The following is a 17,965-nucleotide window of genomic DNA, read 5'->3' as shown; positions in this document are numbered from 1 at the left end:
AAGGAAAAAAAAGCATGAAAGGAAGCAGTGGTGTGCAAATCAAAATAACCCCTTTGTCTTTCTCTCTGGATCCATGCTTGGGGAAGAATAGAGTGTAGGGGAAGAATTCAGACCTGTCTTTGTTCAGTCTCCAAAGGCAACTACTTTCTCTCTGGATGAGAAAGAAATTTAGTTTTAATGGTGGTGGAAGCCTTCCTTTATTTTAATGATCAATACAGGCAGTTGAAAAAAATGCTGTCTTCAAATAACTAATTGTTGAAGATTAGAAATTAATTGTTTTGGGTTTGCTGTTTTGGTTGGGATTTTTGGTATGTGTGTTTTTGTTACTGCCCTTCCACTGCTACATAAGATTCAGCAGTTTTTCACCTGCTGTCAGCCACCAAACTGAGCTTCTGGATTAATTCTGTCCTTTGCTTTTTTGCTAGATAAATATGGATTCATTTCTGGTGAGGGGTGTGATTAAATGTATAATGTTTTACTTTTTTATCATGTTTTACCTTTTTAGTGCTTGTAATATTTGTATCTTAAATCCAGAAATATTTTGTGCTCTTTTTGCAGGTGACAGTGCTGAAGTGACTCCAGTGACACTGCTGAAGCTGAGCAGAATGACACCTAATCTTGGGTAAGAGACCTATTTGATTGGAGGTGCTACTGTGACAAACATAATTTGATGGCTCCTTCCTTGCTGTTTCCTTTCATCCTTTTTTAAAGCATTGCTGATGGAGTTGAGTTGAAGGTAGGCCCCTCTAAATTTTTCATGTGCATTTATCCCCTGAATTAATGTTATCTTTGGCAATTTTCACCAGTTATTCAATGCAGTGCTGCCTGTCTGCCCTCTGAGCTTTCAGGCTAGCTCAGGACCCAGGCTCAGATCACAAAATTGCAGCATGACATGCTGCCACTTAAGCACTTAATTACACCTAAGGAGACAAGGATCCTCATTGTACCCTTTACAATAGGACCACAAGAAAAAAACGGAGTCCCAGTGCCTTGCTAGCCAGAGGGATCTTTGCCAGCACCAGGTGGTGGGAAGCATGAAGAAGTGAGTGGGGTGGCTCCTGGCACTGCCTGTGCAGTCACGATGACAAGTTTTTTAAAAATGCTGCTTTTGAGAGAGAGGCTTGTGAGTGTTTGGTGTCAAGGGGCTGAAAAGGTGCCATATGGGGCAGAAAAGCCTCCTAGTCATTCCTGATGAACCATTTTCAGTGCTCCCCCTCCTACTTGGATGGCTGTACTTACCTGGCTACGGTGCTCTTGCATCCAGGTTTTGCCAAGTGGTTATCTTCCTGCTTGCACCTGTTTATTCTCTATCTGCCTCTCTGGAAGGCAAAGTCTGGAAGGGTGCAACCAGTTATCAATGATTCTGTTGGGATTTTTCTGTCTGGTTGAGCTAATTTCTCCTGGAGTTCTACCAGCGGTCTAATTTAATTACCTTGTTTCAAGTCCAGTTTTAGTGGGAAATGCAGAGGAGTACAAAACCATGAAATTCATCTATTTGAATAAACATGTACTGTGTTTGTTTTACATCACCTGTGATATCTGTACCCAGCTTCTCTTGTAATGATGGACAGTCTCTAAGTCATTGGGCAGGGGCAACTAGTTGAATGGCAAATGTAGGTGTTACAGAATTTCTGAGCTTTGTAGCTTAGTGTAAGTTACAATACTGCTTGCTTTCCTTGGAATACAGACACCATCATGCTGTAACTTCATCTTAAAGACTTTTTTGTTCTCTTACTAGAAGGAAACCTGGCTTTGTATAAATTTATTTGGAGGATCCAAGTATGTTATATAAATTAATTTTGTGCTACATAGATGTAGCTGAAAAGAATTGCTAGAATGCTTAGAGTGGATGAAAATCTGTATTCTGTATAGGCACTGGCTGGTGTAGAAGGTTGAGGCATTGTGATTTTCTCTCCTGTGTCTCTGGTTTGAATTTATAGGAGAATAATAGCAGCACACTTGATGGCATACTTTAGTGGGACACTGAAGCGTCTCACTGCAAGGTGTTTAAGGCAGTAATAGAAAAATATCACTTTAAAATAGAAAGGTGGATAGTCAATGCTTAGGGCTTTCCCTGGGACTGGTTTTGTTGTAGGTTATTTGACAACATCTCATCTTTTTAACTATTATATGAAACAAGTATCTGTCTTCAAGAAAATGTATCTATTATGTGTTTGAAGAGAGGTTTACTTTGTATTCTACAGAAGCTGGACATGCAAATAGAGTATTTGCTTATAAATTCTTATGGTCATTGAGGAGATTTTATCTAATTCTTTTCTTTTAAATGAAAAAACTATGACAAAGACAAAGATTTTAAGCTGATGATTGGGATCCAAAGGACAGATAATGCAGACTCCAACAGCGTTTGTAATAGTTCAATTCTGTAAGTGAAATATGTTCTCTAGCTTGAAAAAGAATGAGAATACGAAAGATGTTGTGTCAGTGATTCTTCAGATTTTCATTCTATTGATCAGAGTTGAAGAAAATGTATTTCCATACACCTATCTCCTCTTTCAAATTTCCAGTCTCAGTTCTTTGTGTGCTCCGTAGAGAGGTGGTATACAATTATGCCTTGCTAGTAAAACAAGATAAAATAATATAATCCCATTGCATTGTCACAGAGATAAAGCATATGGTAACTTTTTGTTTTAGTTGATCAGCAGGGTGGCCTAGTAAAATGAATTCCCATCTCCTGGCTTTGGCTTATCTTCTGATTCCTGAGAGACACAACAAAGAAAAATAACAATAATAATAGAAGTCGTATTTTTGCTTTCGTTTGATGTGAATATTGCAATAGTGGAGTCTCATGACGGAAAGGACAAATAATTGTTGTGTACTACCTGAACATCAATGGCATCACATGCTGCAGTGTGACTGTGTTGAAATGTTGGACTTGTGAGATAATAATTACACAGGTATAATAACAGTAATAAAACCACATTGAGTATGCCATCACCTCTAGCCTGGTTATAATTGGTACCGCACCTAAAGGTCCTAAATTAGGTCTGCTCAAGTACTAAACATAAATAGCATAAGTTTCTTCCCTGAACAACTCACATTTTTAGTGTTTTCATTTCTGGAGTGTGCCACTCCTGTCAATTATTGCAAACATTTCCCTGAAAGAGAAAAGGCTCTGAATCTCATCTGCAAAGCTTTCTTTATGTACCCAAGAAGAGCAGCCAAATAATCAAACTGTTATTTTCTCAGAAATAAAAAATAGGCAGCTTCCGCACTTTGTATGTTTGATTTGTTAAGAGTGGTTGTCCTCTCTTGGTTTGAGCAACCTGGAAGGAAACACACAGCACCTCCTGCATTGCATCTTGCTTTGCATGGAAACACTGCTGAGCTTCCAGACAGGGTTTTAGCTGAGGCCATACTGGTTAATTTTGTTAAAAGAGTCTCAGCACCTAACTGATATTAGAGTATTAAGAGACGTTGTTCTCTATAGGCTTTTTCCCTGTTGCGCTGTGAAAGAAAAGTGGATTTCACAGGTACTAAATGTATTTGCCCACCTCTTTTGCACCCCAGAGAAAGACTACTGCTCAAATAACTGTACAAAACCCCTCTCAGCCACGTTCAGGAGGCCCTGAATGCCTGTGCTTGGACTAGGGCTCTGCATCTTTGTTAGCAATTCCTGTTAAAACACCTTAAATTTTGTGGTGGATATCACAATGCAGGATCATTCAGAGAACCTGCATAGCGCATCGTAGTGGTGTCCTTCAAAGTCTTCACCAGCCTCTTCCCCTCCTCCCACCCTTCAGAAAGCACGGTACAGGGGCTGCCTCTAGGAAGGGCTTTAAAGATCAGCCTTGCTGCTGTTCTTTAGCGGGGGGGTTCTTGTGCCCCCTTCTGAGGCCACTGAGAAGCAGCAAAAGCTATATTCCTGAGCCTGTAATAGATGCAAATTGTGCAGATGAAGGAGACGAAGCTCTAACAGCCGTTGAATGCAATCTGTGAACACTACTGTTTCATTTATAGTGATGCTACCTAGGCATTTGCACTTAAAAGGAACAATAAAGAGGTGTCAGAACAATCGCAAGGCTGCAGAATTGAAACTGCGGCAAAGACGTTTTGAGCCATGTGAAATGTTGCCTGCAAAAGATCTCCTTTTTCCGTTAGTTTTTGTTATTACTGAAGGCTGCTCTAGTTCTCCTTGTTTTATGACACCGACTGGTTCATTTGCCTTCAAAGACTCAAGATGCAAAGAGGCAGGGAAACAAATTAAGTCAAAACTGCAGTAGCTGGTGAAAACTGCACGAAGAATGTCATGGCTGCTCTTTATTTGTCTATTTAGGTTTGAAGTAGCTTTGCTATACAACTGGATGGCTGATTCACTAACTTGCCAGCTGCCTCTATCAGGCAGCAGTAGAGTTGCTGTAATGTTTCAGTGTTATTCTTGCTTGCAGGACAAAGGGCTGGTCCTCAATCGAGGCAACCTTTGGGAGGTATGCATATTACCCCGGTGAGGATCTGAACTGCTGTTGCCTTTTAGTCTTTTTATTTGAAATAGAGGAGAGGTTTTGAAATAGAAAAGGTGAGAAATTGCGCACTAAAAATTTAAATACAAATCTAGTGGCTGTCAAACAACAGACAGTTACTGATTAACAAAGAATAATGGGCTTGCATATAGTGTCCTGTTAAAAGCACAATAAGCTGTGATTGTGTGCTGAGATTATGATTATCTGCAAGCTCTTGCTACTTACTGCCTGCAAATGTGAAAGCTATGTGTGCCTAGGAAAAACAAGGAAACACAGGATTTGCTGTACCACAGTAGGTGTGTTCAAAGTGCCCTAATCCTACTGAGTAAGAGCAAATACTGCTTGAAAGGAAATATGGAGTTTAAAAACGGAATATATGTGATTTGTATAAAAAAAAAAAAATTGGAGTAAAGCTGTATAAATTTTAGGGTATGATTGGCTTTGTAGCTACACCAGATTAAGATGCATTAGAGGACCTGTTGTCATTCTGGACCTTCTAGACTTCCTATGGGATACTATTATCTGATTTTTATTAGTATCAGTCATTTGAATTCCATTAGTGTTCAGAGACCCTGGTTTAGACTCAGTCATAGTAATGCAGCTGTATCACAAAGAACTCACAGGTTAAATAGACAGGATAGTCAATTAGCAGGCAAATGTCCCACAACTAGAGAAGATCAAATTACCTAAGACCTTGTCATATCTTAATGTTAGTTCACTTAGTTTTTTACATACCTCAGTAAAATGAGTAATCTGTAAAATAAGAACACACTGTTCTCATATTTTGGAAAAGTTTGAGGAAAACTAATGATAGCAAAATGCTCTCAAAACCTTCTATTTGATATAAGTTTAAAGTGATGATGTTTTTCATATAATATGAATTTGAACTGTGTGAGTCTCTTGCATCTTTAGCTTTTAGTGAGGAATGTATTTCCCAGGGAAATGCAGCAGGGCCAGCAGGACTGTTTGTTTTAATAGTTCTGTGTGTGGATCTGAACCTGTGAGTGAGCAGGAGATCAGCAGGGCAAAACGTGCCCTAAATGCTGTAAAGTCTTATACAACAGTAAACCCAAATGAACTTGCAAAGTCATGCACTAGTTCAATTTTGGAAAAGAAAACCTAGCTTTGAAGCCAACCAAATCAATCCCTAGTTCAAATTAAATTTGGAGTATCCTGTGAAGCTCCAATACACAACTCCAATAACAATCAGCACTTAAGGTGCAGGCAAATAATGTTTCATTTAAAAGAAATTGGATAAGGATTACTGACAGAGAAAGTTTTTGATGCTGTTTTGTCATTAAAGTCAAATTATAGCATTATTGTCTTAATCCCGTATGTCTCAATCATCTCTCTCTCCCTCCGTCTCTCTTTAATGCATGAAAAGCCCCATGCATGGTTGGTCTTGTGTCTTCATCTCATTAAAACCTTGCCATGCAAATGTATCATAAGTGTTGCCTGAAGACTTCTGTCTCATGCAAAATTTAGCTTAAACTCTACTGGCATCAAATAATTTGTTATGCACAAACCTTCTGTTTGGTTTGCTGACATTCCTCCTTAGCTGGCTCTCATGGCGATTCATTATCTTGTGATATGGATTTCCAAGTATCATCTTTGTATTGATTTTTATATCTTTAATAACCACTCCACAGAAGATGGCTCCACTTGGTGTCATTGATCGCATCAAAAATTCAAGGCTTACAGAAATACTAGACTGCTAATTGGTAGTAGAACATTTCAGACTTCATCTTAATACAGTCTTAATCTTCTGCACTAACCTGACTTGAAGATTTCCTTATTAAGGCTAAAGGGAAACTTGTGAATAACTGGAAATTACCTGGTGAGAAGAGGTAAAAGGCAGTAAATGGAAATAACAAGGGATAGATCTGAAAAACAGCTCTCTTTTGTCTCTTCCCCTTCACTGAAGTATCCTCCTTAAGGAAGAAGCAGTGCATAATTCTTGTAGTTGTGGGAAAAAAAAAATGTATGTTCACAGCATCCCATACTATGCAGTGGGCCAAATGGCATTGAGTTTCTGATGAATCAAAGACAGTTATTAGATTTGACAAGTTCAAAAATGTGTACTCTAGGTCACTTCTTTCAAAAATAAGTGATCAAAGAAAGGTAATTTTAATCTTTAATTTTTCATGTAAAAATTATGGGCTCTATTTGTAAGCTAGACAGTCAAATCTGGGCTAGGTTTGAATCTAGAATATCTGAAAGTGTGGGCCTGAACAACAATCTGAGAGTCCTTCAGTCTGTTTAATTTGCCTTGATGTGTTGTTTAATGCTTCTATCTCCTTAGGTTTTTCAGCAATGTGGTTTGTCAATGACAAGGAGGTGATCTGTGTGTCCATATTTTTTCATGACTGTTATTTTTTCACTAAGTGACACTTTTTCAGTAAGATTTTTCCCAGGATTTTGCACTTTTTATATTCTAAAACTTGAAAGCAACTGAAAATAAACCACACTGAGTTACGGGGAAGGGTTTTTTTAGAAAATCCAGTGATAGACAAAGAATATGTGGAGACAGCAACATGTTAAAATCAGGAAAGATAATTTCTCAAAAAAGCTGCCCTTGTAAATTGTTAAAAAGCTGTTAAAAAAAAGTGTCTTCCAACAGCCACATGGTCTGTGGATTAAACATAGCAAGGCAGATTGTCCAGCTACTACTAAGAGTATCAATCAGGGCTACTCAATCAGTTCTTGCCAATGAAAGGCATTGAGACAGCACCAAGTCTGCTGGTTCAGTCAGACACTTCATGCCATCTGTGCAGTGGGAGCTGCCTGGTATGTTTCCTAAAAGATTAGAAGAACAGTTAGAAACATAGGAACTCCCACAGGAATGTGAGAGACATCATATATCTGGGAACTTGGTGAGAATAAAAATGAAATGTGTTCATAGAGCAGGCCGGAATAACCTTGGTCCCTTTTGACCTCTGTGGTAAGCAGACCTCTTTTTCCACTAGACCCTATCAAGTCTGTCAGGTTAGCACTACTTTCTTTATGAACAGCCTAAATTTGGAGCTGGCTGTAAGAAACTCACATTATTCTCATAAAGTCCAATCAAAAACACATTACACGGTTAATGCATCCATACACCTCTCATGCCTTTATTATGTTCCTGTTGTCACTCTCAGACTGAGAGGAAATTGTTCACATCAACCAGATCTTCTCAAACAGGAATCTAGCAGCTCTTTTAATTTCAGATTTTTACTGTGTTCATCACTAACCTGACTGAGGAATGTATTCATGGAGTAAACCAATCAGTCAAGGAAATGCTGTCTTTTTATTTCCAGGGAGAGGAACAGAAAATATGAGGCCAGTCTAAGCACTGCTCATTTTCAGGGGTGAACAGTGACTCGTAGATTTTTGTCTAGCCCTGCAGAACAATGTCTGTGAATGATTATATATGAATGCACTCCTAAGCCATCAGAATGACTGAGGGATTTATGGTTTGGCCTGGGGTAGGCTGTGTGATGAAGGACAGTGATATAGCTGGAATGTAGTCTAAATTTACTGACTTCCAACTTCGTGTTGTTCCTCTTAGTTTAGAATTGGCTTCCATTAAAAGAAAAAAAAACCTTTGTAAGCATTCAATGACATTTATTATGGACATGATATTTATTATGGACATGTACACTACCTACCAATAAACAGAATTGGAAGATGCAATGCATTGACAAAAATTTGGTGGCTGTATACTTGTACCTGAATGCAAATGTAAACACCTCTCCTCCTAACCCCCCAGTAGTAACAGAATATTCATAACGGAGTACCAGAGCAAACATGGTTCAGATGTCTATTGAATCTCTACTGTTCTGTCCTCCTAAGATTTTTTTTTCTTTTCTCTAGCTATATTATTAAGCATTCAAGGATGGAGAAACAGTGGGCAAAAAAGCTACTGGTTCTTCCAGCAAATAGGAAGCACTTAACAGTAAAAGCTTAAGAGATCACCCATTAGCTTTAATTTCTACACATTTTTTTAAAATTCCATTCATTGTTTTGCTTTAAGAAAACTTCTTGTTTTGAAAGAAAATACCTGTATTCCCATGCCTTGGTTACAGGCTACAAGAAAAAGGAAGAATCTCAAAGCATAACTTAGATCTTTTAGTAAGCACCATTCTTCAGATCTGTGCCTCACTTTGTCCACCTGCCAGTGTTCACAGTTCACGACGCGTAGCTGTGAGGCCTGGCTGTGCTGCAGGACACAAGGGTAATTCCCATTGATCTCAATGGGTATTACATGCATCCTGCAGCGGGAGAGTAGGGCCCTCAGGTTTCCCTGAATAGCAAATAGTCATGTAAAATCCACGGATCCTATTCTTTCCCTGCAGGGTATGTTGAAGTCAATGGGAGTTACTTGTTAGATGCTGTGATGGGAAAAATTTATCCTCATAAGATAAAGCGGTCCATTCATTGTTGCATTTTGATTAATTTTTTACCCAGATCCTAGTAATTAGATTTTTTTCTATAGAAAATATATTTTATTATATTTAATATATTTATATATTATATATTTCTTCTGACCTTCTTTATTCCATTTTATAGTTAAGAATGAAGCTAACCAAAAGGAAAATGCATACAAAACAAAAGCCCACTGAAGAAATGTGAGAAAACCGAATTTACAAAATTGCTATGAATTTAGTGTAGAAGTTAAACAACTCTTTGTGAGAGACTAAAATGGTATTCTCTTATAACACTCTCTGCTCACACCAGATATCCTAACACAAACTTCTAGCATTGATTCTACTGATCTAAATAAGGAACTAGAATTTGGCAAATCAACACAGGAATTGACATCTGTTTCTTATGGCTTGAGTTTTGAGACTGAGTTTCCATCAAATCAAAGTTTACACCCATAGCAGATTTTAAATATCTCCTTCACTAGCATGTTACAACATTAGCTGAAGGAAAGGCTTTCTTCCCATCCCCCTGTCCTCTCCTACTCTTCCACCCCCCAAGTGCTCTCCTTGAAAGCAGCAAAGAACTTAGGAAATCTGGGCAGTCTATCAGTTTGCTATGGTTCATTTTACCTAATCCAGACATCCAGCACAGCAGGGGGAAAACTGCTGTATCTAGTGAAACAAGAGCATGAATAATTAAAACTCTGTTATTAATGAACTTCCAGTCGTTATGTAAATGAAACTGATTTCAAGTCTAATTTGTCAGCCTGAATTCTTTTTCTGTTCTCCTTTTGTCTAGGACAAGAACTCATCATAATGGACTTGATAATAAAACACTGGCAGACATGCTGTGTGCAGTGCCCATCTGAGTCAGGGCTCTTAGCATGGTTAATTGATACAGTTACTGCGGATAAGTCTATAAGGCATTTGTATGGCTTTACGTTTTACAAGCTTTTTCTTTTTTTTTTTTTTTTCCTCTTTTGACAGTGCTAGCTATTCTTTGCACATTCCTCATTACCGTTTACCTTTACATGAGGGGTGGCTTGTAATTACTGGCTGGTAAATACTTTCCTTCTCATTTCGTGCGCCGTTCAAAGACAGCAGAGTTCAGAAAGGTCTGTGGGAAGGGAAGTCTGTAGTTATCAAACAATGGCCAACAGTCACCAGGAGAAAAAGCCTGTCAAAGCACAAGGCTGCCGGGCCCTGGGTCCTTGCCCCATTGTCTTGGATCAGGTGTCAGTCATCGTCCTGCCCACTGCATTTACTGAGATACAAAATAACCAGTATTGAAGTTACACAGAAAGCACGGGCACTCCACTGGGAAGGGTGAGATTAGGTTTTAAAAGAAACCCTGAATTTTAATTTTTTTTTACTTTCACCAAAACCAAGCAGGATCTTTTGAAATAGCCCATGCCCTAAATTGGTTGAGCCTGTAGTAGACAGCCAGATAGAGTGAGGTAGGTGGGGTTGAAGGGCCTTCAAATCATTATTTGTTTTGGGGTTTTTTAAGTTCTCTTGCTTCTGTCCTTTAATTCTCACCAGTTAAATCTCTCTATTTGTCTTTCTTTTTATTCCTGTCAATATATTCGGTTTATTTTGATTTATTAGTTCTGATTTATACTGTCAGGAAAAGTTGTTAGTGAAGGTTCAGAAAGTAACCAAGCAGAGGAGCATAAGTATATATTTCCCTATATACTGTTGGCTAAGAAAGAAGAGATTAACAAAAGAATACTCAAAATAGATTAAGAGTATGTAAAAATAAATAAATAAAAAGATAAATAAATAAACCCAGACCTAGAAGAAACAGTGTCTGCAGTCCCCTGAAACTGACCTAAGTCTGGTATTAAGGGTGGAAACTCAAAGCTGGACATTTTATGCACAAGAAAACTGTGAAGTAAGAATTATTTATTTTAATCTGTGTCAGGAATAATCCATCTCTTTTTTTTGTAGCTTGTTCTTTAGGGCTTTTTTCTTTTTTATGATGTGTGCCCTTTATATGCCTTTTTTTGTTTTTTAATCAGCTTAGTTTCTTTAAAAGGGGCAAAAAGCATGGCTGGATCACTGGTTCTACTCATAGGAAATGGGACAAGGGTGAAAAATTCTCAGTATAGAAGTGGAAAACCATATATTGAAGACTTCTTTTCCATTTTTTTTCTCTTTTCCTTCACCCTAGGCTTTTTCTCTGTGCCATCATTGTGCAGAGGTCTAAATAAATGCATACAGGGTAATATTTAGAATTACTTTGTGAGTAGACTGGACTACTGGCCTTTCTTTACCCTGGTGGACCAGGCAAAATGCAAAAGCCTGGGAGTTGGAACGAATTAAGAGGAGGACAGTTCTTGGGTCAACTTACCTGCACAAGGCAAGATTTTGACTTGTCTGCTAAAACCCAGTGTGTTTGGGAGGGCCTCTGAGCACACCTTTGATGCACTGTGTTACACTCTCAACTGTGCTCTGTGGGTAGTGGCCAGCAAATCTCTGTCCTGCCTGAAAGAGGTTCAAATGCCATGGGGGAACGAGTTCTTTGCTTCCCTGGGTGAGGCAGATACCAGCCTCAGGCTTTCCTTTGCAGAGCTGTTCGGGACATTTCAATTCCCATACCATCTTTTCTTTCCTATGCAAATTGTAAAAGGCAGTCAGGGAATATTGTATGGTTTCTGTCAAAGGAGGAGAAAGTTTTAAAAGCAACTAATTTCTGTCACACCTTGAGCTGGGAACTACATGGTGATTTGAGCATTCTGTCAAAGAGGTTTGGTGTACTCATGGTGTGTGTTAAAATTGCTGTGGGAGTATTACTGGTTGAGAATATCTATTAGATGTGTATTTAGAGGATGTATTTTAATATCTGCTAGCCTGACTTTATTATTTTTACAATAATAAGACCCAAAATAAATTAGATACTTGCTGAAGCTTTAAAACATTCTTGCAACATAAACATAATGTAAAAATCTAATTTAGTTCTAAGGTCAGAGCTGAAAAGAAGCAGAAAGAGAAGGGAAGAAGTTCCATGTTTCAGTGAAACAAGTTTCGTGCAACAAAGTAGGTGTTTATAGAACGCTTCATTTTAATTCAGTGGAGCTAATATCCCAGTTTATGTTGTTTGGAGTAATAACAGTGTAACACAGAGCTTTAGCAAAGATTTGCAGGTTTCCTTTAGGTCAGTAACAGTTGCTATAAACACATCGGACTATTTTTTTTATTATTATTCTACTCCATCTACATCCTGTAACTGGAGGGGAGGGGAAGGGGAGAGGGTTAACAGCTTTTACAGTTTAGAAGGCTTTTCTTTTTGTCACATTTAAATGAAATATACACAGGTGGCTAGGTGGCACTGTGGATTAATGTACTTCTGAATTAATGTGCCTAGAGTGGCTTGTATCACAAAGTGAGTATATCTGAAGTGCAAGCTTGCTTCCCTTCCTGGATCACCATGTGTGCAGTCACTTGAATTGCATTATTATTTATATCAAAATCAAAAATCCAAACTAATAGACACTGTAATCATGAGAGAATTATATTAATGAACCTGTGTTTTGGAGTTATGTACTGCTTTGCAGGCCCTGCATTTGTGCTGTGGCTTGCTATTTATTCTAACTATAAGAAAGAGAAAGTTACCTAAACTGCAAACACTGTTTTAAAAGGGAAAAAACCAAAACAAAACAAGCTTTTCCCATGTTGTATTTTGAGTTTTAAAAGTTACTTTGCCAGCAATATGGGCACTGAATGTGCTGTGGAAGCACTCTAAGGCTGGGAGCTGTGGGTTCCTTTTGAAGCAAGAAGTGTTCAGAATTGCATGCTGTAACTACTGAAATCCGACTATCCCAAGAAGGCAGGCACACATTGCCCAGAGCCATATACAAATTATGCCTCTCTGCAAACCTATTTCAATGTAAATATTATCATTTTTTCAGGGGTAGTCCCTCCACTGCAGTAAATTTGATAAATTTAACTCAACAGCAACTTTGGTAAAGTTTAATGATTGCAGTAGCCTCTGCCTGAAGCCAGATGAACCTCACTCATTGAAGAAGTTTTGCCCCTTTAAAATGTTTTGCTTCTCTAAGAAAAGAAAAGTAGAATGCATATAACCAACAGAACTCAATTATTGCACATTCTTAGTCTCCTTTAGTCAACTCCAGAGGTAATAATCACTATAGGGATTTCTAAAAGGTAATTACTGTATATTGCTTAATTATAGTTTATTAAGATCAAACATACTTCAGTATTTAGTTGATGTAACAGGAAAACACAGTCTGTGTTTATAGTTTTAAATGCAAACAGTGCAATCTGCACTGAGGCTTAAAATAATGTGGATTTTAGGGTACAGCAGTTTAGATGTCAGGACTACTGCATTAGCTACCTTCCCCTTTCTAACAGAAAATGCAATTTCTGTAACCTGAGGCGATAGTTCTTTATAATGCATTGTATATATTCATTCTTGCTCCTTCTTTCTACTAAAGTTGAATGTTGAAACAGAGGGGAATTGATCAGGTACAGAGAATTAACTGCAAGGTATTCTTTCATGTGCAGTATTAGCCAAAGATGTATACAATTAGTTAAAGAAACAACTCTGGAAAGAAGTAAGTGCCTGTAAAAATCAAGCTGATTAAAAAAAAAGTACCTAACATCCAACTAGATCTATTTTCCTTAAATTGAAAATGAAAGCTGCCACTTCTACTAAAAGCCCTTGCAGCCAAGAGATTTCACAGCAGTTCAGTTAAAGCCTAGCTAATGAATATAAGTTACTTCAGTGGATTTTAGTTGACTTTGAAATTAAAGTCTGAAACCATCGGATGCTACTAGCAGAGCTAGACTATAGCAAAATGGACTTAATAAACTCCATTGTGCACTTAGATCCCTAGTGAGATTTGCCTTCCACCCATGACCAATTGGTATTATTTTTGTGGTGACTGGTACTTTTGTCTCTGAGACTGGGATTTCTGGGAGTGATTAGCACTTTTCAGCAGTGATTGACAGGTTGTAGCAGCAATGAGACAATAGGAGGAATCATTAGGAATTCAAATGCAGATTTTTGTTTGCATGCTTTAGGACTGATTTGTGTAGAAGTGAAATCTAGATATGAGGGCAGAAATCAGCTATTATTTCATCCATTTTAAAAAATACAAAAGGAAAAAGATGAAAATGTGCTAAATAAAATAAATGAAAAGAGAACAGGATAGACAATAAGATCACATTACTGTTAATAAGATTCTCCCACTATGTCAGTTTTGATGTGTTTTTTTTTTTTGTTTGGTTTTTTTGTTTGGTTTTTTTTTGGGTTTTTTTTTTGGTTTGACAATTTTTAGGGGTTTTTTTCTGGAGAATCCTCATTTAAGTGTTTTGTACAAAATTCTGTTCAAAGTTTGTAATAGAAATGGTAGAGTACGGTTTGTAGTAGAAATATTTTTTAATACTGCTGAATTAAAATCCCAGCAAAAAATATTATCACTTTGCAGGGGAAATGTGTATGTTGGTGTCATACTGAAGCTTGATAAAACCGTCTCTGTTGCATCTAAACAAGAGGCCGTGGGGAAATAATTATAGTGACTGATTCCAAGCATTGACCAGCAATTGATAATTGGCCATAAATAATTAGGAAATAATGGCACGTCAGTGGTGTAAATTGTGTAAATTTAGTAGCTATGTCTCTAGATACTGATTCAGTGCTTTACAAGTGATTTTTCTTATTCAGATTATAAATTTAATATACTGTACATGACAATTTAATCTTGTTTGGCATCAAAGCTACCAAGATAATACAGAATTATACAAGCCTAATCAAAGAGTGAAAAATCAGATGAACATCATTATTTTGGAGAGCTGGTTTAATGGGAGTTGACATTTTCAAAAGAGCATGGATTCTTCCTTTTTAGTTTTTTTTAAATAACAATTAATCTGAACTAAGTTTCTGAAGCAATAGGCTAACAGAAAAAACACTGACTGAAATTATAGATGTGACTGTGTGCTCACAAGGTATTAAATATTTAAAGTATGATTTTGTATAGCACCTCTTTACATGAAATGACATAGCCCTGAATTTTTATTCTTAAATTGTGCGCTCTTCAGGGCAAATGCTGTATTTTTTGTGTTGTGACTAAACTTCGGAGGATTTCATCATCTTTTCCTCCTCTGTTGATATAGCAAAGGTCTGTATCTTTAGTACTTTATATCTTAGTACAATCAGATTATGTTAAAAACCTCATCATATTAGCTAGGACACATTGCACAGAAATGCATAATGCCTCCCAAGAATATAATTTAGAGCCCAAGGGGTTGGGCTTTTGTGAATGCTTCCACTCTATGTAGTCTAGTTTTTTTTGGACTTTTTAGCATATGTGCTAAAAGATGTTTCAAAATTGATGGCATTTAGTCCTGATGATATTTTATCTCACAAACTACTTAGTGTTCACCAAGTGACCATTTTACTATGCATAGTTAAGAAAAATTCTAATATTAATACAAAATAGGAAGTGTCCATTCAATGGACAAGTCAGCTAGTTCCTGGTTATCAGTGCAGTGTAATTTGGAAAAAGCTTCCAAAAGGTTCCAGGTAAGATATTCTGGTGCCAAACTGGTGACCCACATAAGTGTGTCTCCAGCATAGTGCACACATTCATGGAGTAGTTATTGCTGCAGTGTCCCACTGCTGCATCAGTGTGGGAAAGCTTTCAACCCTCCTCTCTACCTTCACGTTTTCATTCTTATTAATTGGATTTGGCACCCGGAATCAAACGGAACCCTTGAATCTGCGTTTAACATTCAGCACGTATTTGTCTCCCACTGAAGCTGGCTGTGGTGCTGTGGGACAGGGAGGACAGCACGCTGGGGATGGGTGGATAAGGTGGGGGAAATGGGGTCTGTGGGATGGAGGGAAGAGCAGGAGAGCCACAGTGGTGCACACCAGTGTTACCTTCCATGTCCTGCCAGCCCAGCTTGGAGCATCTGCTGTTCCTGTGTGAGCAGCAGCTCCTGCTGCTGCCAGGAGTGGAACCACCCTGCCTGTACTTGCCTGCCAGCACTGCTAAACATTTCTGCTTTTGGTTCCATTAGAGCTAGATACTCACCAAAAGTGCTGTCAACTCAACATTAATATTATATAAAAAGAGCAAAAAAGCACCAAACTCTCCTGCCAGCTAAAGCCTCTCCCTCCACCTTTGCTTTTAGTGAAGAACAATTTTAAACTCACACCTCTTCTAAGCATGATCTTTATTTAAATTTAATTTTTCCTTTTTTCTTTCATGTGGTTTTATTCATATCTCTGATTAAGAAATAGCTATTTGCTCATTATCACTTTGCATTGGAAGACTTTTTTCCCTTATCTAATTAGTTATAAAAGGCTTTATTTTTTTTCTTTTAAAAAAAAGGGTCTGATTGCTCCTTCTGCAATACAGTCTAGACATTCTAAGATAACTATCTAGGGAAAATTCATATCTGCATTCTAAAAAATAAGGTAATTTTTAAATAACTCCAAGTTAAAATGGACATATGGTAAGAGATAAAATGTGTAACCTAACCATATAGATATTTAGATTCACACTGCCTTTTTCTGGTTCTGTCAGTGCTTTGTATGGGGAGATAAGGGCAGACTCGTAAGGCTGTGATTCAGTAGAGGCTATTTCGACAAGTTTCCACTCTGAGATTCTGTTCATCAACCTCTAATTAGCACTTCATCGCTTTCAGCTTTGTGTCACCCAGCTGACTAGAGGAAGATGACACCTCCAACTTGAACTGGGCTTTTTTCCATTTTCTTGGAGCTCATCAAGACATGTGGTGCTTTCTTAAAGTGCAGCTGGTGCTGGCACTTTCATTGTAAATTTAAATCGCTGTGTTTGGAAAAAGGTGATAAGAACAGTTTGTTTCATGTCCCTGGTGTTTAGCCTGAGGCAATTCCCAGCAAATATATTCAAGGCTTCTTCTGGTTTGATCTGCTACACTTTTTTGTATTATTATTAATAATAACAATGCTAGAAAATATGTGCCTAAAAGAATACTCTGTGCAGTGTATAAATTTTTTCCCACAGACACTAAAGTTTAAAAGAAAACAAGACCCCTTTAAGCTTCAATTTAGAAAATTGGCAAAAATATGGAGTATATATATGTTTGGAGAAGGAGGAGTCAGGTTTTTGCAAGTTGTGGGGATTTTTTTACATTTTCTGTAACATATGTTTTGGAGAAAAAGACATTTAATTTTTATTGATTTCACATTCTGCTCTGTTGCTCATGCAATAATATATACCAGTAATTTATTACATGGGGCTTTTTTTCTGCCTATCCAATTGTTATATTGCTTGTTAAATAAAGCTAATGAGCAATGGTATGTATTTATCTCAAAATACTTATGCTTATGGAAATATGCTGAGAAAGAGAGTTTTCAACATTTTTGCTGTGTCCATTACACTCTCCTCTTAAATGTTTATTTGTGTACATTTGCACTGCTAAGATCTGAAGGTATACTGCTTAATGGATACATTTTCTGCTCTTTAAACTGTCTGATAAAATGTGTACAGCATTAAGAAAAGGGACTAAGAATTTACACATCAACTTTTCTATTTTTAAATTACTATATAAGGCTTTTTTCTTCTGAATATGTACCCCATATGCACAACTTAGTTATATACGTAACCAAATTAGAGAAATTCCATCTCAAGAGAGCAGCTATTGTATGTTTATTTAGGGGAACTTTTCGAGCTCACAGTTAAAAATAATATTTCGTTGTGCTATAGAGTAGGAATTAAAAATCATGTTTGCTAGTCTTTTTCTTTCATTATTTTTACTAACCTCTAGAAATAAAATTTTTCTTAACAAAATTTCTATCAGTTTCTTTGTTATTTGGCTTTTCTGGTTTGCTGTTGTACATTTTAATTCTGTTTGAGACCTTGGTCGTAAGTACTACAACAATAAAAGGGCATTAAAAGTCTGAGAACCTTCTATAAAGGCCTTATGGAGTGAGCACAGAATTGTCCCTCTCTTCAGCGAGGCAGAAATAAAAGCATACATGAGAAAAATTTAGCTTGATCCAACTTTTAAAAACTGAGCCAACACATTGGCTTAGATCTATTTTTTGCATTCTGACTAATAGTTCTAGTG

The sequence above is a fragment of the Agelaius phoeniceus genome, chromosome 8, assembly GCF_051311805.1.
Source record: "Agelaius phoeniceus isolate bAgePho1 chromosome 8, bAgePho1.hap1, whole genome shotgun sequence".
Lineage (NCBI taxonomy): Eukaryota > Metazoa > Chordata > Aves > Passeriformes > Icteridae > Agelaius > Agelaius phoeniceus.
Note: the sequence above shows the minus strand (reverse complement) of the source record.